The sequence below is a fragment of the Neovison vison genome, chromosome 8 (genome assembly GCF_020171115.1).
Source record: "Neovison vison isolate M4711 chromosome 8, ASM_NN_V1, whole genome shotgun sequence".
Taxonomy (NCBI): domain Eukaryota; kingdom Metazoa; phylum Chordata; class Mammalia; order Carnivora; family Mustelidae; genus Neogale; species Neogale vison.
Window position 1 is genome coordinate 76,814,245 of NC_058098.1, and position 26,902 is coordinate 76,841,146.

At 38.9% G+C, this 26,902-nt stretch overlaps 1 protein-coding gene across 1 annotated transcript in view; it reads left to right on the plus strand.

Moving 5' to 3' along the window:
• ACYP2 (acylphosphatase 2) overlaps positions 1 to 26,902 on the plus strand; it is a 290,315-nt gene that overhangs the window by 19,731 nt on the left and 243,682 nt on the right. The gene's annotated exons all lie outside the window — the stretch shown is intronic.

The following is a 26,902-nucleotide window of genomic DNA, read 5'->3' on the forward strand; positions in this document are numbered from 1 at the left end:
TGGTTTGTGTCATTTAGCATTGAGCTTTGGTACTTTTGGCACTAGATCTTTATTAGAAATATCAGATGATAATCTGGCACATTGTGACATCTAGGTGTATTTTCAGCTATTTTCTATTTATATCTTCTTGGGTGTATTTCTTTTTTTAAGAAAAATCTAATATCTTTCTTTTCCTTCTAGGGCATTCTTTCCTTGTGGAAAATACTTTGTCAAATTCATAAACGCTTTCAAAGAATCTGATATGCATTTTAAATGGTTTCAAGACTTTTCTGGTTTTCCGAGTATCTATACCTGAAAGTTTTATATTTAAAAAGTACCTGTAGACTTCACTAATATCAAGTACTCCTGAAATAGTCAAATTCCCCTTGATAGGTTAGTTGTTGAATTTAAATTTGTTTTGCATTTGCCTATCTGTTTTCTCTATGCCAAATACAAGAACAACACCTTGGTACTGCATTCAGGGAGTTATTTATCAGAATCTGGTTACTCCTTCCATCCTCATTTCCTCCAGGGGCTCCCATCCTGACCCATAGTCCTGGCCTTTATCATCTGTGGCCTGGGGTGTTTCAAGAGCCTCCCAGGTGGTTGGTTGCCCCAGCACTCCATCCCCTATCATCTTTATCCAGAATGATCCTATTGAAACATAAGTCAGGTCATGTCACTCCTTGGTCCTTGAATGGCTTCCCATCTCACTCAGATTAAGAACCAAAGTCTCCACAGTAGCTAAGAGTTCCTAAGTGATCTGGCCCTTCTTCCCTCTCTCACCTTACCCTTCCCCCTCTCTCTCCTTCTGTTCCAGCTATAAACTTCTTGCTGTTTCTTGAATATTCCAAAATGCTCCTACCTTGAAGTCTTTGCTCAAACCTTTCAAGGAAGCCTTCTCTGAGCCCCTGTTTTAAATTCATTTTCCCAGCAACCTCTATTCCTTTCCCCTGCTATTTTTTTGTTAATAAAACATTTATTATCATCTGATATATCTTAACGGACGTATCATTTATCATCTGCACTGCCGTACACTCAAATATAACTTCCACGAGAAGCTTATAGAACTGTGCTGGACGTGGAGAAGGCTCTGCAAGAAGAAACAAAAAAATTGGGGCGCCTGGGTGGCTCAGTGGGTTAAGCCGCTGCCTTCGGCTCGGGTCATGATCCCGGGGTCCTGGGATCGAGTCCCACATGGGGCTCTCTGCTCAGCGGGGGCCCTGCTTCCCTCTCTCTCTCTCTGCCTGCCTCTCTGTCTACTTGTGATCTCTGTCTGTCAAATAAACAAACAACAAAAAAAAATCTTTTAAAAAAAAAAAAGAAGAAACAAAAAAATTAAAAAAATTAACTTAGCAGTTAGCATGAAAAATGAGAAATGTTTGCTAAACAAAATGATGTACTAGGACACTGGATAAGAATCTGTGGTTACAATGGAATCTTTTAGAAGCTTAGTGGAATCCCAGATGACTAGACAGAGTAGGAAATGCAACCCTTTTGGTTTACATGACCGACCTCCCGCTTCAGCTTCTGGGCTTCTGTGATGAAGCTAAGAGTGGGACTGGGATAGTCCTTATCTTCAGTTAGTTTAACTAAACAAAACTGAGGTAGCAGGATTGGTTTTACTTGACAATATGGAAGTACATAATACTATTTAGGTAGATTCTCCATTCTCCAATCTGTCATAAACTTTCATTAGGAAATCTTGCATGGCTTTTATGGAAGAATATGTATCTCTCTCTTTCTCTTCTACTTCACTGGGGCTTCTGGCAAGTTTTATATTGGGTTCTAAGTCCCAGATGAAGCACAGGTTTTTTTTTTAATTTAAAGATATTTATTTATTTGACAGACAGAGATCACAAGTAGGCAGAGAGGCAGGCAGAGAGAGAGGGGGAAACAGGCTCCCCACTGAGCAGAGAGCCCAATGCAGGGCTCAATCCCAGGACCCTGAGATCATGACCTGAGCTGAAGGCACTCTTAACCCACTGCGCCACCCAAGTGCCCTGAAGCACAGTGTTATTTCTAGAAAGAAATAGAAGTTAAAAACCAAATAAATCTTTAACTCTTGAGTTCTGTTTTCAGGTTGCTAGACTATCCTTCAACTGATCAGTGCCTGAAATCTGCAACCACCATTGGGGTGACATAGATTTGCACTTGCAGGTTGTTTAAAGAGCCCTTTGGATGACACTCACATGACTTTGGAACTCACATGACTTTGACTGGACCAGCACGATATGAGCCAAATATTTATGATTTCAAAACTACTTAAGGTTAGATGTACAGTGATCTCCTTAGGAAGGTGAGAATGGCATTTTACATATATTAGACAGAAATAAGAGAATCAAACCCTGGCCAGAAATGTTCCAGAACAGCAAAGGTGTATTTGATTTGCTGCTGCTCATTTGTGAAGAGAGAGCGAATGACCAGATGGTTGAAGATCGGAATTCCAGAGAGCAGGAGACCTGCCAACCCATGCCTGTAAGCAATGGGGACATCCAGAACAGTGACAGAGAGGCCACCCTGGGGGCATTCTTCATCTGTGAGCTAAGCCAGTGCATTCAGTGTAGGGTGGATGTGGAGAATTAAATGGATGAGCTGCTGTAGAAGTTGGAGGAGAGTTCCAGGGCTTTCCTGCACACAGTTTCCTTCCACTGACCCATCTGGCTTGGTACCTGGCGGGCCATCCACCCTCCTAAACCCAGCTTCTTGAGTTTCCTCTTGGTAAAGTTTTGCCCTTCCTGATATTTGTTTTTCATTTTAGATTTTCTGCCGGTGGATGGTAGTAATACCCAAATAAAGTGTACCTATGAAATGAGAATATACACATAAATGCTAGATTTAAAAAATCATTTTTTCAAAAGAATTATTTTTTTTCTATCTCACTTTTACTTATGAGTGGGATAATGATTTTAAAGTTTATTATTTTTCTTTCACCAAAAGAGAAAACAACAGTTTATAATACATTTCCTCTGTATATCTGTGTCTTTCTTTGTGGTTTCTTCCCTTTACCCCCTAAGCTTGTTGGAATGTTCAAATAACCTGAATGAAGAAGTGGGCTTTATCTTATCAGGAAAATAAGAAAATTAAAAAATAAAGAAACTGTTGGACTAGAAGGGTACAAGAAACCCTCCCCGAACCCATTCTCCATTTATTTTATTTTTTTTTAAAGATAGAGTTTTCTTTCTTTTTTCTTTTTTTAAGATTTATTTATTTGACAGAGAGAGATCACATTAGGAAGAGAGGCAGGCAGAAAGAGAGGAGGAAGCAGGCTCCCTGCTGAGCAGAGAGCCCAATGCAGGACTTGATTCAAGGACCCTGAGATCATGACCTGAACTGAAGGCAGAGGTTTAACCACTGAGCCACCCAGGCATCCCTATTCTCCATTTAAAACAGCTCTGAAGATCCACTCTTCCCTTCATCTTGGATACAATTTTGATCAGCTTTCAATTTCAGATAATTCTTAGATAAGAAAAAATCTCATCCACATTAGAGGGTCCACATTTGAGATGGTGTTGCTCTTTAAATAGGCAAGCACCCTTTAAATCCAAGTCAGTTTCTTCTTGTAGGATCATACTCCCACCCCATGTCCACATCAGCTCTGAGTAAGGCTCCCTCCTGGGACTGCATCTCTTTCTCCTGCCTTCCTTCCTTGGCTCTTTCATCTGTGGCTAATGTAGCCACAGCCTTTCACTTAGAGCATTTTCAAAGTGAGATAATTTCAATGTGCTAACAAATTTCAAGCTCTCCAAATGATTTTCTTAAAAACCTCCTCCTCTAAGGGATAAGAACTCCCATGTTGCTTCATGCCTGTGGGCTGGGGGGAAGGAAATGCATAGCAACAAGGTAACAGACCTCACCGCCTGCTTCTTCCACCTCAGCGAATTTTTCATCAATTCATATAGTCTGGAGGAGGATGATACCTTAGAACTGACAGAACTGGTTTCTCATTGTTTTAACAGCTCAGAAAAGCGCACACCTTTAGAGCAAGGGAAGTACTTGAGATCTGTTACGCAAACAATGGAGGCCTCAGCTGAACCTGAGAGTCTCTCCTGCCAGTCATTTTAGCAGATTTGTTCATCAGTTTGTTTGCCATGCTCAACTATCTCTCTTCATTTCACCAATTGATTCTGAAATATTATAAGAAGTCTCTGTCTAGGTAACAGATGGTTGAACCAGAGATGGACTTCTGACCCTGTCAACAATTCCAAAGACTGATCCAAGCTGGTTCTTTCCGAGAACTTTTTCCTCACTGAGCAGGGAGCCTACCAGGGACCATGATCTGAGCTGAAGGCCAACTCCCAACCTACTGAGCCACCCAGGCACACCTCTTCTGAGAATCTGAACTGAGACTTAACTGAAAGTTAATTCAGAGTCAGGAGTGAGAGTCCTAATGGGCAAACTGATAGTAAGCAGAAGGAAGCATGAGGAGATGGGAAAGCATATAGCAAAGAAGCACAGAGAGCAGTGTCTAGTGCTTTTCCATTTCCTGGGACACATCCCACCATGCTCTCTGGTACTGGTTTCTGTAAGATTCTCTTATGTTCTTCTTCTTCTTCTTATTTTTTTTTTTTTAAAGATTTTATTTATTTATTTGACACAGAGAGAGAGATCAGAAGTAGGCAAAGCAGCAGGCAGAGACAGAGGAGAAGCAGGCTCCCTGCTGAGCAGAGAGCCCCATGCGGGGCTCCATCCCAGGACCCTGAGATCATGACCTGAGCCGAAGGCAGAGGCTTTAACCCACTGAGCCACCCAGGCGCCCCTTCTTTTTTTGTTTTAATGGCCTCTGCTTTTCACTTGTTTTGGGGAGATGAGGCACATGAATATCCAATTATTTCAATACTATTTATTGAGAGGTTTCCATTGAATTGCTTCTGAGACTTTGTCTCTGCCTACTTGTGATCTCTCTCTCTCTTAAATAAATAAGTAAAAATAAAAAAAGACAAATAGAATATAATTTTAGTATTTTTTCTCTTTTTAAAAAATTTATCAGCTTTTAGCTATGTCTCTTTGTATTAAAAAAATATTTTCTTTATGGCGTGCTTTCTTTTCCTAGTTCAGTATTAGACCTCAGGGGATATCTTGAATTTACAACTTTACCCTAATCTCCCACTACTTAAAGTGCTGTCTGAGGACCAACAGGCTGGGTATCACTGGGATTGTGTTAGAAATACAGAATCTTATCCTGCATGCCAGACCTACTGCATTGGAATCTGCATTTTAATGGGATCCCAGGTGATTTGATAAGCATTTTACCATTTGAGAAGCCCATCTGTAACCTACTCTACACATCTCATCAAATCAGTCTTCCTAAAATACTACTTTCATTACGTCCCTAGAATTTTAAATGGTTCCTCACTGCTCTTAGAATAAATCAAATGCCCCAGCCTGACATTTAAGACCAGGGTAAAATGGACCCGGTATACCAATTTTTTCCTATATGTATGTTCTCAGCTAAATTGGTCTACTCGGCTATTCTTCAAATGTACCAAGTATATTCAGAGTCTTTGCTCATGGCATTTGCCTGTCTGGAATTTTCATTTTCATCTCCCTACACATCCATTCTTCAAAAACCAGTTCGGTTTCCACTTCTGGAGATTCCTGCTGCTGACCTCAGATCTCCCTGCTGTCTCGTCCTCTGAACATCTTAACCTGCTATCCCAGTATCTTTTTTTTTTTTTAATTTATAACGTCACCTCCCATTAAATGCTTATTATAATACAGTGCATAGGATAGTGTTTTCATTCATTGATTACATCCTTAATTATTTTTAAAAATTGTTTTAATTCAGAAGGGGCTTGTTAATTTTTAGGGCTGTAATTTCTTTGATCAAGCAGCTGTTAAGGCCAAACAGAAAGAACTGAAAGCATTGTGTTCCTGTGCTTCTGTATTTGGAGGTAAATTAAAAAAAATTTTTTTTTAAAGAATTTATTTATATATTTGAGAGAGAGAACATGCACACACAAGTGTGGGGAGGGGCCAAGGGAGCTGAGCAGGGGTCCTGATCTGCGTTTCTAACAGATTCCCAGATGATGTTGGTGCGTTCAAGATTGCATTTGAGAATCATTACTGTAGTAAGGAAATGTCAAAAGGGAAAAATAGTCCAATAAGTATGAAATGTTAGTGCAGATAGCATTTCCCTATCTCTTTTCTTTTGAAGATGTGAACATTGTAACAATTAATTCCAACAAATGTTTTTAAATGAACAAAGAAAAAGGAACCATTTGTTTAACTAGAACTGTTTATGATTCCTGCTCTTTATATCAAGCATTTGCAAACATCAATCTCTGTCTGAGAAAACATTTTTAGTTTTATTTTTTAAAATTTGTGAATGCCAAGGAAATATGTTTGTTTCTGCATGGCAATGAAATGAATAAACAATGTTAGAAGTACTCTGTAGATTGCTTTCACCTTGTATTCTCTTTGATGTTTTGGATAGACTAATTTTTTACTCACCAGTAATTGGTCAAAATTGTCATTTTGACATTGAGTTTTTTGAGCTTATGCTTGCTGGGTTTTATATTTGTGTACCTGTCCCCCCTTTAAAGATTATATTGATACTAAGTGAGGTGACTTCAGATTACTTCCTGAAGAATGGAATCTACAATAGTACTCTTGGAGCAGTGGGTGATGGATTGTGCTTTTATTTTTAATGGTCAGCTTAAAAATCAAAATACAGCTTCTGCTGATTGAATGATAAAACTGTACTTGTGGGGCACCTGGGTGGCTCAGTGGGTTAAGCCTCTGCCTCTGGACCAGGTCATGATATCAGGGTCCCGGGATCAAGCCCCACATCAGGCTCTCTGCTCGGCCGGGAGCCTGCTTCCCCCCCGCCCCCCGCCTCTGCCTACTTGTGATCTCTCTCTCTCTCTCGCAAATAAATAAATTAAAAAAAACAAAAACAAAACACTGTACTTGTAATAGTTTCCCCTCTGGTAGAGGAAGCATCAATGCAATACTTTACTCCAAAGCTGTTAAAAAATAATGCTTTTTTTTTTTTAATACTTTATTTGGGGACACCTGGGTGGCTCAGTTGGTTAAGCAGCTGCCTTCGGCTCAGGTCATGATCCCATCATCCTGGGATCAAGTCCCACATCGGGCTCCTTGCTCTGCAGGGAGCCTGCTTCTCCCTCTGCCTCTGCCTGCCACTCTGTCTGCCTGTGCTTGCTCTCTCTCTCTCTCTCTGACAAATAAATAAATAAAATCTTTAAAAAAAAATGTTTTATTTGTTTATTTGACAGAGAGCTAGAGAGAGAGCACAAGTAAGCAGAGCAGCAGGGAGAGGGGGAGAGAGAGAAGCAGGCTATCTGCTGAGCAGGGAGCCCAATGTGGGGCTCGATCCCAGGACCCTGGAATCATGACCCGAGCTGAAGGCAGCTGCTTAACCAACTGAGCCACCCGGGCGCCCCAAAATAATGCTTTTTTAAATAAGATTTTAAAACACCTTACTATTGACTATTAAACAGTGAATGAAAAAAAATTTTTAAGCCCAAAATTATATATCCTAGGAATTGCTGTTACTTTGGAAGGCTGTATACAGTCTTCCACTGAACAAGATAGGTTTGATCTGTGTGGATCTACTTACATGCAGATTTTATATACTACAGTACAGTACTGTAAATATATTTCCCTTATGATTTTACTTTTTAAAAGATTTAACAAATTAATTTATTTTGAAAGATTTATTTATTTGAGAGAGCGAGCCAGCGACTAGGAGGAGGAGCAGAGGGAGAGAGAATCCTGAAGCAGACTCCCTACTGAGCATGGAGTTCAATGTAGGACCTGATCCCGTGACCTCAAAATTATGATCTGAGCCAAAACCAGGAGTCAACCCCTCAGATGACTGAGCCACCCAGGAGCCCCTTATTTGTTTGTTTGTTTGTATATTTATTTAGTTGAGGAAGAGAACACACCAGGAGGTGGGATATGGGGAGGGGGAAACGTGGGAAGGAGATGGAGAGGAAAAAAATATCAAGCAGACTCCAAATTGAGCACAGGTCCAGACATGGGGCTCCATCTTATGACATGGAGATCATGACCTGAGCTGAAACCAAGAGTTGGATACTTAAACAACTGACCCACCCAGGCAACCTTACCCTTATAATTTTCTTGATAACTTTTTCTGTAACTAACTTTATTGTAAGAATGCAGTATATAATACATGTAAATACAAAATGTGTTAACTCTCAGTAAGGTTTCTGGTCAACAGTAGACTATCATTAATTAAAGTTTGGAGGAGTCAAAAGTTATACACAGATTTTCGACTGCATGGGAGCAGGAACCCGTACACTCCATGTTCAAGGATCAATAGTATTTATGTCAGTTATCCATTATTATCTAAAACAGGGGTCTGCCAATAAGGGCCCTATGGGCCAGATGTGTTCCACAAACTGTTTTTATAAATAACATTTCTTTGGAATGAAGGTAAGCTCATTCATTTAAGTATTGTCTGTGGCGGCTTTCATACTACAATAGAGGAGTTGATTAGTTGTGACAGAATCCATAGAATTCTAACTTTCTAAAATGTTTACTGCCTGAAACTTTACAGAGAATATTTGCCAACCCCTGGCCTAAAATAGTAGCTCTTATTTTGTTTTTTATTTTATAGACACAGAACTTTTTTTAAAAAATAGAATTTATATGATGGCAACTATTTTTCTTTTTTTTTAGAGAGAGAGATTGGGACAGAGCACAAGCAGGGGGAGCTTATGACGGCAATTTTTAATTTGTTAAAGTAGACATGATTTTTCAAAGATCTAGTCATATGTGTTAAAAAATGGTAAATAAATTGAGTCATCACAAGTTCAAATGCCATTTTGTCCTAAAGGAAATGTGGTTGTATTTAAAGTAACCACACTTAGAAGGACCTGGGTCTGTTAAGCATCCAACTCTTGATTTTGGCTTAGGTCATGACCTCAGGATCCTGAGCTCAAGCCCCGCATTGGCTCTGGGCTCAGGGTAGAGTCTACTTGTCCCTCTCCCTCTGCACTTCCCACCCCACATACTCTCTCTCTCAAATAAGTAAATAAGATCTTTTTTTTTTTTTTAAGATTTTATTTATTTATTTATTTATTTGACAGAGATCACAAGTAGGCAGAGAGGCAGACAGAGAGTGGAGGAAGCAGGCTCCCTGCTGAGCAGAGAGCCTGATGCGGGGCTCGATCCCAGGACCCTGAGATCATGACCTGACCTGAGCCGAAATCAGAGGCTTTAACCCACTGAGCCACCCAGGCACCCCTAAATAAGTAAGATCTTAAAAAAAAAACAGAAAAACAAAAAAACAAAAAAAACCACACTGACAAATTTTAAAAATTAAATAAATATATAAATAAATAAAACAAATAAAAATAAAATAACCACAGTGATTGTATTAGATTAACAAACAGGCTTTGAAACTCCAAAGTGGGATTTTGAGAAATGTTGGAGCAACAGTACCATTTTTAAAATAAACACAGGCTTCCAATGGGACAATTTTTTTTTAAATTTTATTTACTTTACAGAGAGAGAGAGAGAGAACAAGAAGTAGGGGGAGCAGCAGAGGAAGAGGGAGAAGCAGGCTCCCCGCTGAGTAAGAAGCCTGATGCAGGATCCCATCCCAGGAACCTGGGATCATGACCTGAGCCTAAGGCAGATGCTTAACTGACTGAGGGACAATTCTTTTATTTATTTATTTATTTATTTATTGCTTATTCTGCCTTCTTTTAAGATTGATCCTGAATGAAAATGTCTGCATGATTCCAAAACAACTGGACAAATTGAGGCTATCTAGAGTCATAAGTAAAAAAGAAGTTGTTTAATAGAACTTTTTTGTTGTACATTTGGGTTGTAATGATATTAAACATATAATCCTAAATTTGGTTGAACTATCTGAACAACTTTTTTTTTTAAAGATCTTATTTTATTTATTTTAGGGAGAGAGAGTGCTCTCTTAGGGAAAGGAGCAGAGGGAGAAGAAGAAGAAGCAGGTAAGCAGACTCCCCACTGAGCTTGGAGCCCACCAGAGGGCTCAATCTCATGACACCCAAGGTCATGACCTAAACTGAAATCAGGGGTGTAACCTCAACTGACTGAGCCACCCAGGCATCTCTCTGAGCAACTTTTAATAAACGCTTGACAGTTTAGTAAACATGTCACAGTTCACAGACTGTTCTGTGAAGATAGTCACATTGTAAGTGCTCAGGCAACATAAATACTTTGGCTAACGGGAGAGATCACAACTAACGCCAAGGAAGTAGAAACAATCATCAGAAGTTATTACGAACAGTTATATGCCAATAAGCTTAGCAACCTAGATGAAATGGATGCATTCCTGGAAAAATATAAACTACCAAAATTGAACCAGGAAGAAATCGACAACCTGAATAGACCGATATCTAATAATGAGATTAAATCAGTGATCAAAAACCTCCCAAAAAACAAGAGCCCAGGACCTGACGGATTCCCTGGGGAATTCTACCAAACCTTCAAAGAAGAAATAACACCTATTCTCCTGAAGCTGTTTCAAAAAATTGAAGCAGGAGGAAAACTTCCAGACTCTTTCTATGAAGCCAGCATTACCCTTATCCCCAAACCAGGCAAGGACCCTACCAAAAAGGAGAATTTCAGACCAATATCACTGATGAATATGGATGCTAAGATTCTCAACAAGATCCTAGCCATCAGGATCCAACAGCACATTAAAAAGATTATCCACCATGATCAGGTGGGATTCATCCCTGGGCTACAAGGATGGTTCAACATCCGCAAATCAATCAATGTGATACAACAAATTAATACGAGAAGAGAGAAGAACTACATGGTCCTCTCAATTGATGCAGAAAAAGCATTTGACAAAATCCAACATCCGTTCCTGATTAAAACGCTTCAAAGTATAGGGATAGAGGGAACATTCATGAACCTCATCAAATCTATCTATGAAAGACCCACAGCAAATATCATCCTCAATGGGAAAAAGCTTGCAGCCTTCCCATTGAGATCAGGAACAAGACAAGGATGCCCACTTTCACCACTCCTGTTCAACATAGTATTAGAAGTCCTAGCAACAGCAATCAGACAACAGAGAGAAATAAAAGGTATCCAAATTGGTAATGAAGAAGTCAAACTCTCTCTCTTCGCAGATGACATGATTCTTTATATGGAAAACCCGAAAGACTCCACCCCCAAACTACTAGAACTCATACAGCAATTCAGCAACGTGGCAGGATACAAAGTCAATGTGCAGAAATCAGTGGCTTTCTTATACACTAACAATGAAAATATAGAAAGGGAAATTAGAGAATCGATTCCATTTACTATAGCACCAAGAACCATAAGATACCTGGGAATAAACCTAACTAAAGAGGTAAAGGATCTGTACTTGAGGAACTATAGAACACTCATGAAAGAAATTGAAGAAGACACAAAAAGATGGAAGACCATTCCATGCTCTTAGATCGGAAGAATAAACATTGTTAAAATGTCTATACTGCCTAGAGCAATCTATACTTTTAATGCCATTCCAATCAAAATTCCACCGGCATTCTTCAAAGAGCTAGAGCAAATAATCCTAAAATTTGTATGGAATCAGAAGAGACCCCGAATCGCTAAGGAAATGTTGAAAAACAAAAATAAAGCTGGCGGCATCACCTTACCTGATTTCAAGCTTTATTACAAAGCTGTGATCACCAAGACAGCATGGTACTGGCATAAAAACAGACACGTAGACCAGTGGAACAGAGTAGAGAGCCCTGATATGGACCCTCAACTCTATGGTCAATTAATCTTTGACAAAACAGGAAAAAATATACAGTGGAAAAAAGACAGTCTCTTCAATAAATGGTGCTGGGAAAACTGGACAGCTATATGTAGAAGAATGAAACTCGACCATTCTCTTACACCGTACACAAAGATCAACTCAAAATGGATAAAAGACCTCAACGTGAGACAGGAATCCATCAGAATCTTAGAGGAGAACATAGGCAGTAATCTCTTTGATACCAGTGGGTGAAAAAAAAAATTGACCCCTGGAGAAATTTGTATCACCTTACCAGTGCTATTACTGATCTTGCTTTTCTCCAATTTTCTATTCCGTAAATTTCAAATGTATAGGAAAGTTATAAGAATAATATGACTCACTCATCTCTTTATCTTGATTCACCAGTTTTTAATATTTTACCATTCATATTTATCTGTTGCTTTCCCTCCTCCCTCCCTCCCTTTCTTCTTCCTGATTCACCAGTTTTTAACAATTTTGCCACATTTGCTGTCCTCTTTCCTCTCTTCCTCCCTCCTTCTCTTTCTTTTTTTCATTACTGCTTCCTTTTTTCTTTTGCTGAATCATTTGAGAATAAGTTGCAAACATCATGACACTTACCCTGAAATATTTTAGCATCCGTAGCCTAAGGACATAAACCTGTGGTTATTTCAGGGTTTTTATGATTTTCAAGGGATAATGTTTTTTTATTCTCATTATTTTTGTGATTGATGGTATCATTTTACATTGCACGTAGGTATGTATGTATGAGTGAGTGAGCATATATTTTATTATTCTTGGGTCATTACCTAGGAGTGGAATTGCTGGATCTGTGGAAAGTGTATGTTTAACTTATAAGAAATTGCCACTTTGTTTTTAGAGCAACCATATCATTTTGTATTCTCATAATCAACGTTTGAGAATTTCATTTGCTCTATGTCCACCCAAACACTTGACTTTCTCACTCTTTTATATTTAAATGTTAACCACTTTTTTTTTTTTGGTGCAAAAGATGGTTTTTTAGGCAGGAAGAGCTACCCATTTTAACCATTCTGATGTGTTTGTAGTGGCATTACATTATGGCTTCATTTGCATTTGCCTTATGACTGGAGATGTTGAGAATATTTTCATGGGCTTGTTGCGTTTATACACTTATTTTTGGATGCTATGTCTACTTAAATGTTTTGCCCATTAAAAAAAAAAAACTTTTTTGTTTTAGAAAAAATAACCTTTTAGTTTTTGATTTACAGAAAAATTGCAAAGATTATACAGAGAGTTCCCATACTCTCTGTACCAATTTTCCCCTATTAACATCTTATATTAGCATGGTACATTTACTACAATTAATGAAATACTGATACATTGTTATTAACAATACTCCCTATTTTATTCAGATTGCCTTAGGTTTTACCTTTTTCTGTTTCAGAATCTCATCTAGGATATCAGATTACGTTTAGTCATTGTATCTCTTTAAAAGCTCCTCTTGGTTATGATAATTTCTCAGACTTTTCTTATTTTTGATGACCTTGACAATTTTGAGGAATATTGTCAGGTATTTTGTAAAATTCCCCTCAACTGGGATTTGTCTGATGTTTTTCTTTTGTTTAGACTAGGATTATGGGTTTGCGGGAAGGAAAACCACAGAGGTTAAGTGCCATTTTCATCATATCACATCAAGAGTATGTACATGACCTATCTCTGATGATGTTACCTTAATAATGTGGCTGATGTAATGTTTGTCAGGTTTCTTACATTTTATTTTTTTTCAAAATACATTTTGTATTTTTGATGTTTATGCACATTTCCAAAATAATGTGTTTATAAAAAATAATAGCTGATTGTAATGCTGCCAACTTCATTATTTCCTTCCCCAAAGTATCCTTCAGTAGAAATATGAAAGAGTTTAACTAAGTAGTTTTTGATGCTCACCAACTTCCTTTTCCTTTAACAAGTCATGACGAATGCCCATTATGTGCCAACTGTTGTGTGCCATAACAGTGACCACAGACAGCTTATGATCTCAAAAAACTCATTGTCCAGGAATGACCAGAGAAGTAAAGAGAAAATTGCAATGCAATGAAATGTGTGCTATAATAGTGGAAATTTCAGGACGCTCTAGAGGGATGCCATATCTTACGTTGTGGCAGAGGAGGCTTCCTAGAAAAATTAAATCTGGGCAGGGACCTGAATGAAAAAGAATTAGCCAGATAAAGCTGGAGAGAGGATAAAGAAGAATTCCAGGCCAAGAAAGTGGCTTCTTGCTCAAAGACCAGTAAGTGAGAAACCACTGTATGAATTGGGCATTCATGTAGTTTATGAGGATTCAAGCCCAAGGCAAGCTCATCAGTGAGAATATTGGCTGGAGAGGTGAAGAGAGTCTGGAGACAAAACTTTACAAGTCACATTAAAGAGGTTAGACCTGTAGTTATCTATAGGGCATGGGATGGGGAAGGTCAGTGCTGTCTCCACTCTCCCAAAATTGGTAGAATTTTTTGCTTCTAATGTAATCACTGTGAAGCATTGTTATAAATTGAACTAATGCTGTTTATGTTAATTATTTTTATTTCTCCTTTATATTAAAGTTAGAGTGCTATATTAAAATTATTTTTAAATTGTATACATAGATCATTTGCTTTCTCTGGAATTAACTTTCAGAATAATGGGGGGTAATGATCAAAATTATTTGTTATATAACATTTTGCCTAATAAATTTGAAAACTATTGGCATAACTGGTGTAGATATGTCGAAGGCAATGAAGAGTCCCTGTAATCATTTAAGCAGGGAATGACATGAGCAGATCTGCATTTTGGGAAGATCCTTCTGGCTGTAATATGGGTAACAGATTAGAAGGAGCCATCCTGGTAGTCTGAGACTAGTTGGATGACTACTGTAGTAATCCAGATGAGAAATGATGGTGGCCTTTATGAAGTAAGGTACTGGTCATGGAGGTACAAAGAATATAATGACTTTTCCCAAGGGATTCTTCAAAGAGTTAGTTTTACTTTTCCCAGTATATTTGCTTTCCAGACCAAAAGAATGTTTGAGGGGGTATAGCTCAGTGGTAGAGCATTTGACTGCAAAAGAATGTTTGAAATTTCAGGAATCCTGAAAATTCATGGGGAAATATTTTTTAAAAGATTTTATTTATTCATTTGACAGAAAAAGAGCACAAGCAGGGGGAGCAACAGGCAGAGGGAGATGGAGAAGGAAGCTCCCTGCTGAGCAGGAAGCCTCGTGTGAGGTCTGATCCGAGGATCCTAGAATTATGACTTGAGCTAAAGGCAGACAACTTAACTGACTGAGCCACCCAGGTGCAGCCTCATGGGGAAATTCTTTACAGCAGAGATAGTCCCCTTATTTCTCAAGTTATATCAATAGTGTAATGTTTGAGAGCCCAGACCTTGGACAAATTGCTTAATTTCTCTAGGCCTCAATTTCTTCATCAGCAAAATGTGGATATTAATTTCACCTATGGTGTTGTAGTTCAATGAGCATAGATATTCTCTTCACCTACTTCTTAGACCAACCCTGATCTAGCCAAAAAGAATTTCAAAAAGAGATTTAGCCAAAAAGAATTTCAAGAGCAAATTGCACTTATCTTTCAAGTAGTGTATTGGATTTATACTCAACCACGTGGTCACATTTTGCTCCATTTGGGACAAATTTCAAACAATTCTAGGATTGGAATGCCTGGCCATGATCAAGGGCCGTAGAAGAGAGTGAAACTTATCTGTGGGCACCAGGTTTTAACCCAGTGGCAAATGTCTTTATAATTTGTTATTGTTCTTTGAGGCTATGGAGAAGTGCCTTTCTAGAATTTGTAAATGGGGAAATAAGAATGTCCTCTGAAAATAAACTGTAGGATCATAGGAGAAAAATATATAGTTACCTAAAAGAAATAGACTGATTTGGGCCAGCAAAATGCCAATAACCTGGCTAATGATATATAATACAGCTAGAGATATCAGTCTAAAAAGTATAGATTGGCCTTTAACTCTTAGGTAAAGAAACATATAGGCAAAACTGGCTGTCCTCCACGAAGCTCAGAGTAAAAGAAAACAAGTCTTAGATGGAGTGCGTCTGGTTTTAATGAAGATGGATGCAGGGGTGACAGCTAATGAAGTATTGAGGATTTTGATTCTTCTTGTAGTATAATATCAACTGAGATTGATGCTGTGACAGTTATTATAATTAGTTCTCACTATTTCTTCTTTTCTTCTAGGAATAAGACCTTTTATTTTTCATTGGGCATATTGAAATAAAGAATAAAGACTATATTTCCCAGCATCTTTTGAAATGAGGTGTGGCCCTATGACCCAAGTGTTTGTCTAGGAGATGTAAGCTGCATGGTGTGTACAATATTCAGCAATTTTTTTTTTTTTAAATAAGGAAGGACCATGCTTTCCTCAACTTTCTCTTTCTTCCTTTTGGTCAGAATGTGTATGTGATGGCTAGAGATTAAGCAGCTATCTTGAACCATGGTGTTGAAACCAATCTTGAGGATTGCAGAGCAACAAGATAGAGGGAGCCTGGGTAATAATGGTAGATTTGCTATATAAGTCTTGGATTGTTGAATCTGGACCCACTTTAGTGAGAGACCATAACTCGTTCAAGTATTCCTTGTTCAAACTACTGAGATTTGGGGAATTCTACCACTTATATCTGAATCTAATTCTAACTAATACAGTTGCTTCAGAGTCAATATTAATATCCTTTTGGTGCTATAATGAATTATCACAACCTATTGGCTTAAAATATTGCAGATTTATTCTATCACTGTTCTGGAAATCAAGAATCCACACTGAGTCTTACTCAGGCTGAATCAAAGTGTCAGCAATGCATTTCTCCTAGAGACTTCAGAGGGAAATGCATTTCCTTGCCTTTTTTAGCTTCTAGAGGTCTTTCTTTACAGATTTCTAGATCATTCACTTAAAAGGATGCTTTTTAAGTGGGGGGTGGCTGACTGGCTCAGTCAGAGCATACAACTCTTGATCTTGGGCTTGTGAGGTTGAGCTCTGCATTGGGTGTAGAGATTAGTTAAAAATAAAACCATTTAGGGGCACCTGTGTGGCTCAGTGGGTTAAGCTTCTGCCTTTGGCTCAGGTCATGATCTCAGAGTCCTGGGATTGAGCCCCACATCAGGCTCCTTGCTCAGTGGGGAGCCTTCTTCCCCCTCTTTCTCTGCCTGCCTCTCTGACCAGTTGTGATCTCTGTCAAATAAATAAGTAAAATCTTAAAAAAAAAATAAAACCATTTTGAAAAAAGGACTTGGTCAAAGGTATGTGAAGTAATGTTTCTATGTAATATTTTGTAATATAGAAAAAAGTCTCTTGGAACATATTTTAATAGACATTAAGGGTGTTCTATTCTTAAAATAAGTACTGATAATATTCTGACATTGTAACTAAATAGATCCTACTTTTATTTTTTTAATTTTTAAATTATTTTTTATTTTTTCATTGTTCCAAGATTCATTGTTTAGGCACCAAGCCCAGTGCTCCATGCAATACATCCCCTCCTTAATACCCACCACCAGGCTCACCTAACCCCCCACCCCCTTCCCTCCAAAACCCTCAGTTTATTTCTCAGAGTCCACAGTCTCTCATGCTTTGTCTCCCCACTCTGATTTCCCCCAATTCACTTTTCCTTTTCTTCTCCTAATGTCATCCATGTTATTCTTATGCTCTACAATTAAGTGAAACCATATGATAATTGACCCTTCTCTGCTTGACTTATTTCACTCGGCATAATCTCCTCCTGTCCCATCCATGTTGATACAAAAGTTGGGTATTCATCCTTTCTGATGGAGGCATAAAATTCCATTGTATATATGGACCATATCTTCTTTATCCATTCATTTGTTGAAGGCTATCTTGGCTCTTTCCACAGTTAGGCTGTTGTGGACATTGCTGCTATGAACATTGGGGTACAGAAGGCCCTTCTTTTCACTACATCTGTATCTTTGGGGTAAATACCCAGTAGTGCAATTGCAGGGTCATAGGGTAGCTCTATTTTTAATTTTTTGAGGAGTTTCCACACCGTTTTCCAAAGTGGCTGCACCAAATTATATTCTCACCAACAGTGTAAGAGGGTTCCCCTTTCTTCACATTCTCTCCAACACTCATTGTTTCCTGTCTTGTTAATTTTGGCCATTCTAACTGGTGTAAGGTGGTATCTCGATGTGATTTTGATTTGAATCTCCCTGATGGCTAATGATGATGAACATATTTCATGTGTCTGATAGCCATTTGTATGTCTTCATTGGAGAAGTGTCTGTTCATATCTTCTGTCCATTTTTTGACGTGATTATCTGTTTTTTGGGTGTTGAGTTTGAGAAGTTCTTTACAGATCTTGGATATCAGCCCTTTGTGGTGTCATTTATGAATATGTTCTCTCATTCTGTGGGTTGCCTCTTTGTTTTGTTGACTGTTTCCTTTGCTGTGCAGAAGCATAAAGCCTACTTTCAGTTAACTAATGAAATAAATGAATAACTTGTATGGTAAAATTGAAGTCAGAGTGCTTTTTTTTTTTTTAAGATTTTATTTATTTGACAGAAGTGGTGGGGGGAAAGATAGGAGGGCATAAACCAGGGAGTGGCAGAGGCAGAGGGAGAGGCAGATTCTCAGCTGAGAAGGATGCCTGATGCTCAATCCCAAGATCCCATGATCATGACCTGAGCTGAAGGCAGATGCTGAACTGACCGAGCCCCCAGGTACCCCTAAATCAGATACCCCTAAATCAGAGTGCTTTTTATTTTATTTATTTATTTATTTATTATTTGTTTATTTGATAGACAGAGAGAGATCACAAGTAGTCAGAGAGGCAGGCAGAGAGAGAGGGGGAAGCAGGCTCCCCACTGAGCAGAGAGCCCGATGTGGGGCTCAATCCCAGGACCCCGAGATCATGACCTGAACTGAAGGCAGAGGCTTAAACCACTGAGCCACCCATGTGCCCCCAGAGTGCTTTTTAAACAAATGAATTCTCATGTAACACTTTAAAGCAAAATGGGTATCAGTGATCATTATCAGCAAAAAGATGTTAGAAATTTTAATTATTATAAGAAACCTGAAGATTCTTTTAAGAATATTAAGTGACTTAGAATTAGCAGATTCTTTTAATCAATTACATTAAACAGATTGGGGTAAACATTTCCCCAGGGTGTAACAATCTCCAAAACTTTTTCTACGACTTAATATTCAGTGTTATCAATGCCTTCCCTTACATAATAAAGAAATTAAAGCATAAAGTAGGAAAAACAAGCTGAATTTATGGAGACAACTCTGGATCATCACTTCCTAGAAGGTGGGAGGTCAGATTTATTCTTAACTTCTGAGCCCTTTTCAAACATTTACTCTGTGTTCTCAGCCTGGAATGCCCTTCTTATTGGCCTAGTAAACACCTCTTCATTCTCCAAAATTCACATTAAATATCACTTTCTCTGTGGAGGCTTCCTTGGCCCTAAAGGGGAAATTGAGCCTTTCCATCTTCTGTGCTACCACTGTACACTCTGTACTTTTTTTTTTTTTAAGGTTGATTTATTTATTTTAGAGAGAGGGTGAACAGGGGGAAGGGTAGAGGGAGAGAGAGAGAATCCTCAAGCAGGCTCCTGGCTGAGGATGGAACCAGTGTGGGGCTCACACAGGGGTCAATCTCAAGACCCTGAGGATCATGACTTGAGCTGAAATCAAAAGTTGGATGTTTAAAAGACTGAACCACCTAGGTGCCCTACAATGTAAAAATTATTGCCATCAACCAGAACATAGATTTATTTTACTTACCCTTTTTTGCTTTTTTACCTGTATCTATCCACCAGAATATGAGTTCCACAAGGGAAGGGTTTATGTCAACTTCATTGATTGCTGTATCCTAGCAACTAGAAGAATACCTGAGATATATGGAGTATTGGATAAATATTGAATGAATGAATGCCTACCCTATGCAAAACATCAACTTTGGGAGCTAGTGAAAGAGAGATGAGTAAAACTAAATTACTTTGGCTTCCTCATTTATAAAATGGGGGTAATAGCTCATGAAGTCCAATATCTCATGGGACTGTTATGGGAATTAAATGACTAAATATTTATGTAATGTTTGAAATAGTGCCTGGTATAGTACTATAGTAAGTGCTATATTAAGTAAACTAAATTATATATACATATATCCCTGCCTTCAAAAAGCTTGCATATAATGCAAGTCACTTAAGGGTCTGACTCAGTCACTCAGTCACTTAAGGGTCTGACTCTTGGTTTTGGCTCAGGTCAGGATCTCAGGGTCATGGGACTGAGCCCTGCATCAGGCTCCACTCCTCATGGAGTCTGGGTGGGATTCTCTCCTTCTTCTTCTTCCTCCCCCTCTGCCCCTATGCCCACTCACATTCTCTTTCTTTCTCTTTCTCCCTCTCAAATAAATAAATAAATAAATAAATAAGTCTTTAGAAAAAAGAGAGAATGGGAAGGAAGATATTGGAGATGGTGAATACAGACAACCTGTAGAAAGAAAGAAATGGGGGTAGTAGCTGGAGGCAGAAGTGGGGTTAAGAGGGAATTTTTCAAAGGTGGGAAAAATAATGTCCATAGATTGATGGAAAATGTCCAATAAAAAAGGAAGAATTGAGAAAGTAATTACTGGAGTATTGTCCTTGAGTAGGTGAGAGTAAGAGGTAGCTAGTCTACAAGGGGAGAAAGAGGGCTTTCCAAGGGGGCACAGAGTGTTCGTCTACAGCCAGGGGAAAGAGGCCCAGGACATGGCTCTGACGCAGGTGGTGGACGTTTGTGGGGGCTCTCTTCTGATTCATTCTACTTCCTTAGTGAAACCAGAAGCAAGGCTATCGACAGAATGAAAATGGGTGGTGAGTGGGTATTTGAGGTTTGCTAAACAGAAACGGAGAAGGTATAAAATATCCCCTGGGAGAGTGGGAGAATAAAAGGACCAGGAAAACAGTATGATTGCTGGTAGCATTAGGGCCTACTTGTGGATTATGATCTTAACTTAAAGTGGGATCTCAGCATAGTTTGGATCTTTGCCAGCCATTAGCATGTGCAGTAGGTACTATGGGGAACAGTGCCTTTAACGAGGGTCCTTGTTTAATCAAGTAAATATCTTAAAGTGTGGCAGGGGTCAAGGGAGCTGAGGGCACATGCAGTGTAATAGAAGTGAACCTAAGCTGAGTAAAAAATTCAATGAATACATACATGAATGAATGAACTCTTTCCCCTTTGGAGTAAGTTTTTTCTCTTCCATCCATTGATTTAATACACTTGATTCTTAATAGCCCACATTAAGAACTGTACAATCTAGAAACCAAGATTGGGGTTAAGCTAGTAAACATGTTCTTGGGTAAGAATAATGGAGCGGGGCAAATGTTATGTCATGGGTCATGGTGAAGAGGGGTTTTGCTCTTTAAGTTTTCCCTTCGATTGTTTAGAACTCATCTTCTATTCAAATATTAGCTTATTCTGGCAGCAAAACACTGACCTCTGGTAAATGCTGGAGAGTGATTCAGAGAAGTTTCCATGAACATACAACTTTTTTCTTTTTCTTTTTGGCCAGAACTCAGCGTCTTTATAAGTGCCTGATAAATATTTGGGTTGATCCTAATTAGGACTGTGTATCAAGGGGACTCTTATTCCCGTTGGGTCCCTGTTTGTCTTCAGTTTTGTCTTCAGCAGGCAGAAAGAGAGGCAAATATTAGTATCTGTCTTTAGCCATTCAGGAAAAAATGTTTACAGTGCAGTCTCCTTTAATCTAAGCAGGGTCAGAGAGGACCAAGAAACAAGGTACAAGGCCAGGCAACTTTTCTTAGCAATCCACCACTGACACACCCATCATTTTTCATCTCTCTGAATTTTAAATATGGCACAAAATGAGTGTTCTTTCTCCTTCATTCTACATATATAGCATGGCCCCTCCCTGGCCAAAGACTTGTTACTCTTTGTGGTCAGGGACCTTGGTGAATACAGAGTGTGTGTGCACTATATTAAAACTAGTGGCCTAAAAATAGTTGTGTACAAGTAGAAGATACGTATTTGCTGAGTTCAGGCTTGCCAAGCCCTGGAAGGCTTAGCCCAGGAGTGTGGCAAGTATATCTCATGCTGTTACCTGGAAATCCCAACCAAGGGAGAATCCAAAGGAATTCACTACACGAGCACTCCTACTCAGACCAGTGGTTCCCTACAGGGACAGGACCACCATTTAAGAGGTGTCCTGGGAATCGTGTGTGTGCATTTTTGGTTATCACAGTGACTGAAGCCATGCTAATTGGTATTTGGTGGCTGGGAGCCAGGCTTGACAGATGTGTGGAACAGTTCCATAGAACAAAGACATTGTCCTGCCTGTCTTTCACATGTCCATCAATGGGCATTGATATGGATGAAAAACCTACTTATAGTTATTTGAACATAGACCGAAACTCTAATTTTATTTCTTCTTTATGTTGCACATAGAGCAGTATGTTAATTTAAAAAACGTTTTTCTGTGTGTTTTAAGTTATATATGAATTTCATTTCAGGACATTGAAGGAGACCTACCTACTTTCCTTCCTTCCTTTTTTTAGATTTTATTTATTTATTTGATAGAGAACAAGTGGGGGAAAAGCAGGCAGAGGGAGAGGGGGAAGCTCCTCGCTGAGCTGAGCAGGGAACCCTACTTGGAGCTTGATCCCAGGACTCTGGAATCATAACCTGAGCAGAAGGCAGACCGACTGAACTACCCAGGTGCCCCTGAAGAAAATGTTTCATTATAAAAAGGGGTAGGGGTCTTTAATGACTGAGACTGTTGTTCTAGATATTTGGTTGTGCCTTATCCTTTCCAGGCAAATTGAGAAATTATCTATAATCTCATCTACCCTTAGGCATAAGAAGTAGAGAGGCGTCCATCTCAAGAGTTCACATTTAAATCGTAAAGTATGAAGAGTTTCAGCTGGGGGCTGTCTGTGCTTCCATCTGCCTCATCCCATATTAGGAAGAAATTAAAGATAGGAACAGCCAAAGCTTCTGGTGGAAAGGAAATCACAGTAAAGGTGGGTATGTGAGGATGAGAGAATCTGAGGTTAGGCATCAGATTAGGTGGATATCCTCACCAGGAGGGCAGATCATGCCTTCTCTGTCTTCTCACCTTCCACCCCCAAACTCTCTCCACCCCAGACAAACACACACAACCCACTCCTGTTCCTGGAAATATAAAGTACATGTCCCAATTACTCCGTACATACTGCAGACAGACTTCCTTTGTTCTCAGGATGTGAGCTGGACAGTAGAAGGTTTACACTAAAACATGTCATCCACCAAGCTCCAGACATTCCACTTGAATGAAGGTGCCAAGTGAAAGGTTTGGAAAGATCTTCAAAAGAAGATCCAGAGAGGCAAAGTGTTCATTAATCAGGACCCTACAATTATAAGGATCTGAGACCTTTTCCCATCATTAGGTTGAAGCAGCTGCAAATAATCCCAGCAGGAAGGGGCAGTGCATGTCACCACAATGTTATATGCTTAAAGCTGCAGTGGTAAATGGCAATGTGATGCTTTTTTTTTTTTAAAGAGAGAAACAGACTAAAAGGAATGTCTCAGGGACAAACCAAAGAGAAGGCTTGATAGTCAAAACTTACAAAATTATGGGATATTTTCTGCTATTGAGCATAATGTGAAATCTCAGCAAGTAAAAGGACTGACTGAGAAATAAATGCTGTTTGTCTCCAGACTCCACAACGTATATCTCTTATGAATCCACGCAAGACCCCCTACAGTGGAGTTGTGGCTGAGACCAAATATTTGCTGAATGAGGCTGAGGTACGGAGATGAAGAACACAATGAAGGGAAGTGATATGGTTAAGAGGAGGGCCGGCCTCATGGGTATGTAACCTGTGCTTACAAGCACCCCACTTTTGGTTTAATGCTCTGTTGTCACCGTTTTGAGATTATTAATAATTTTTGAACAAGGGGCCCACATTTTCATTTTACGTTGGCCCTTCAAATTCTGTAGCCACTCCTGGTGAAGAGAGAGGACATCTGAGTCTGAGAGACCTGGGTTAAAATCCAAGCCCTGCTACTCGCTAGTTTTATGATCCTGGGCAACTTTTTCAGCCTCTCTTAATTTGTAAGATAGGAACCATAATGGGACCTATTTCCTAGATAGGTACAGGACTAACAGAAGACTAAAGAAAGGCTAAAAGAAGCAATAGGTTGTGAAGACAAAAAAACAAGATAGCAGTTTTCAGCAGATAGTGTTATTGGTGACAAAGATCTGGATGACATTGCAAAGGCATCAAGGCACCAAGCAGGGCTGGTAGAATTGTTTTCTAAATTCATTTTTACTAACACATTTCTGCTCTGGGTGTGTGTATTGATGTCACCATCCCTGTGGCAAGACAGGCCAAGATAATTTTCTTAATTGCAGGCTTCACTGACACATTTTGTGCCGGAACCGATGGAGAGTAGGTGTTATTTCAGATCTGTGAATCATCACACACACTCAAGCATCACATATTTCATATAGATTTAAAGATTTGAACTCTAACCAAGATAATGGAGACATTATTTTAGAATGTAGAAATATGCCCATATAAAGGCAACTTGCTATTGAAAATACTGCCTTTGTTGCGTGGGCCTGCCAAGTCATTTTATTTGCCATACAGCTATTTAATGCAATGTTCTCAACCAAAGAAGGTACAAATCAAAAAAAAAAATCATCGGACCTTTTTTGCTAGAAATACATATTAATTATCACCTTGTCATGAATCAGTTGATTGTATTGTATTAGAATAGGTTTTGGGCTAAGTGAGGAGTGAAAAGTGGAAGTAAGACTGACTGGACGGATTTTCTTCCATTGACTAAATACCCCCTATTAATTCCTTGGTTATTACTGTAATTAAAAGTGGTTTTAGGGAGTACATGTCCTTTTAAGATTATTTCTGAAGTTGAGAACAAATTTTTTAAGTGTGAAATGGATTTTCTAAAAAAAGGTTTTAATGTATTGAATATGTCATGACTATTCCACTTAGTGGAAGTACATTGGCTACCATGCTGTGATAAGGAACGTACCTCAAAGAGGTCATAGTTCTGGAAGAAAACTCTTCAGTTGCTAGGAAGACAAAATTGCTCATGTGATGTGGGAGGTGAATTCTTTCTCCCAACCAAGGCTAGTTCCATGGTTGCATGTGAAGGGAAATTGTCCCCACCTCCTTCAATACATTTTAACCCAGGCTTTATTCCATCACTAAATATAATCTGACACATGCGGCATTATGGATTTAGGGATGGCTCTCCCTAATTTTGTACCTTATTTTGAAAAAAAGCCTTTTTTAAAAAATTGTAGTAGAGCCTGTATAACATAAAATTTACCATCACAATCATTTTTTTTTTTAAGATTTCGTTTATTTATTTGACAGACAGAGATCACAAGCAGGCAGAGAGGCAGAGAGAGGAGGAAGAAGGCTCCCCGCTGAGTAGAAAAGCCCGATGCGGGGCTCGATCCCAGGACCCTGAAATCATGACCCGAGCCAAAGGCAGAGGCCTCAACCCACTGAACCACCCAGGCGCCCCATCACAACCATTTTTTTAAAAAAAAGATTTGTTTGCTTCTTTATTTATTTAAGTAATCCCTACACCCAACGTGAAGCTCAAACTCAAACCCTGAGATCAAGAGTCACATGTTCTACTGAGTGAGCCAACCAAGCGCTCCCCAGTTATAAACATTTTTTTTAAAAAAGATTTATTTATTTGTTGCAGGGGGCAGGCAGAAGGAGAAATTCTTAAGTAGATGCCTCGCTGAGCGCAGAGCCTGAGGTGGGGCTCCATCCCATGACCCCGAGATCAGGACCTGAGCTGAAACCAAGAGTCAGACACTTAACCAACTAAGCCACCCATTACAACCATATTTAAGTGTACAATTTCAGTGGCATTAAGTACATTCACATATATTGCATTTTCTTAGAGGACTTCAGTGCCTAAATATGGAGAATCGTTGCCATATCTTTATAATTGGTTTAGACATTTACAAATGGAAGTGACAGACTTTGAAATTGCCATGGAGTGCACCTTCGCAGCTCATGAGAGAGCACCCCCATACCAGGCAAGGGTGGGTGCAACTCAGAGCTCAACAAGAAGCAGGAGCGGACCAGGACAGAGTTTTCTTGAGATTGTAGATGTATCCATCTCTGTTCAGGGATAGGTTAGAAATAGGGCTGTCCTTGGTCCTTTGTAAATCTTCCTAGCAAACTATAAGATTGCCTCACCTCCTCAGATATTTGCCTTTATGAATTATTTCTGTGTTCCATGCAGTTGTATCCTTTCCCTCTGTTGGCTTCCTATCCACATATAAACTCCCTAGGTGTCTTTCATTTTAATAAAACAGAAAAACCAAACCAACCAACAAACAAACCCTCTCGTGTCAAAATCCTTTTTTGTTAGCCCCACATTCTTTTAATTTTTTTTAATGTGCTTTTCCCCTCCTTCCAAACTATATAAGTCAATATGGACATGGTTTAAAGTGTCAAATTATCTTCCAAGGCATTTGACAACAAACAACAGTCCCAGCCCCTCTGCTGCTTCTTACTCCCTAGAAACAGCCACTCTCCACTCTCATAATGATACATGCATTTTAAAAATTCATCTCCACATCTCAGAATCACACTCTTGTTCAAATTTTTCCAGCTTTGGCATTTAGGAGCTCTTTCAAATTGGCTCATGTATCCCTTTTGTTGTCTGAGCACTTCCTTACTTTCTGGCGCTATACTTACTTTTCTCCAAGTTCATCTTGTATTTTCCCTGCCTGAGCCCTAGAGTCAACCATCTCTCCAAGGAGCTCTGGTTCTTTCTACTGGAAAAAAAAATATATATATATATGAATATATATATATATATATATATATATATATATATACACATACATACCTATAGCTATCTATTTACCCACCTATCTATCCATTATATATTAAGTTAAACATGAGCTCATACTGGTTTCCTCAACTCTGAATTGGTATCACAGGATTTATTCTAGCCTCTCTCCTTATTTGTAACTTTTTCCTTTAACTATGAGGAACCTGGCTCCTGTTATCTATTTTCAAAAATTATTTTTCCAGCCCTGGAATAGACATACAGTACTTTCATAATTCTTAACCTGTATCCCTGTAAGAAACCAATTTCCAGACAAAAGTACAGTGTTTATATAAAATTCTTTTTAATCTTTAGGGGCGCCTGGGT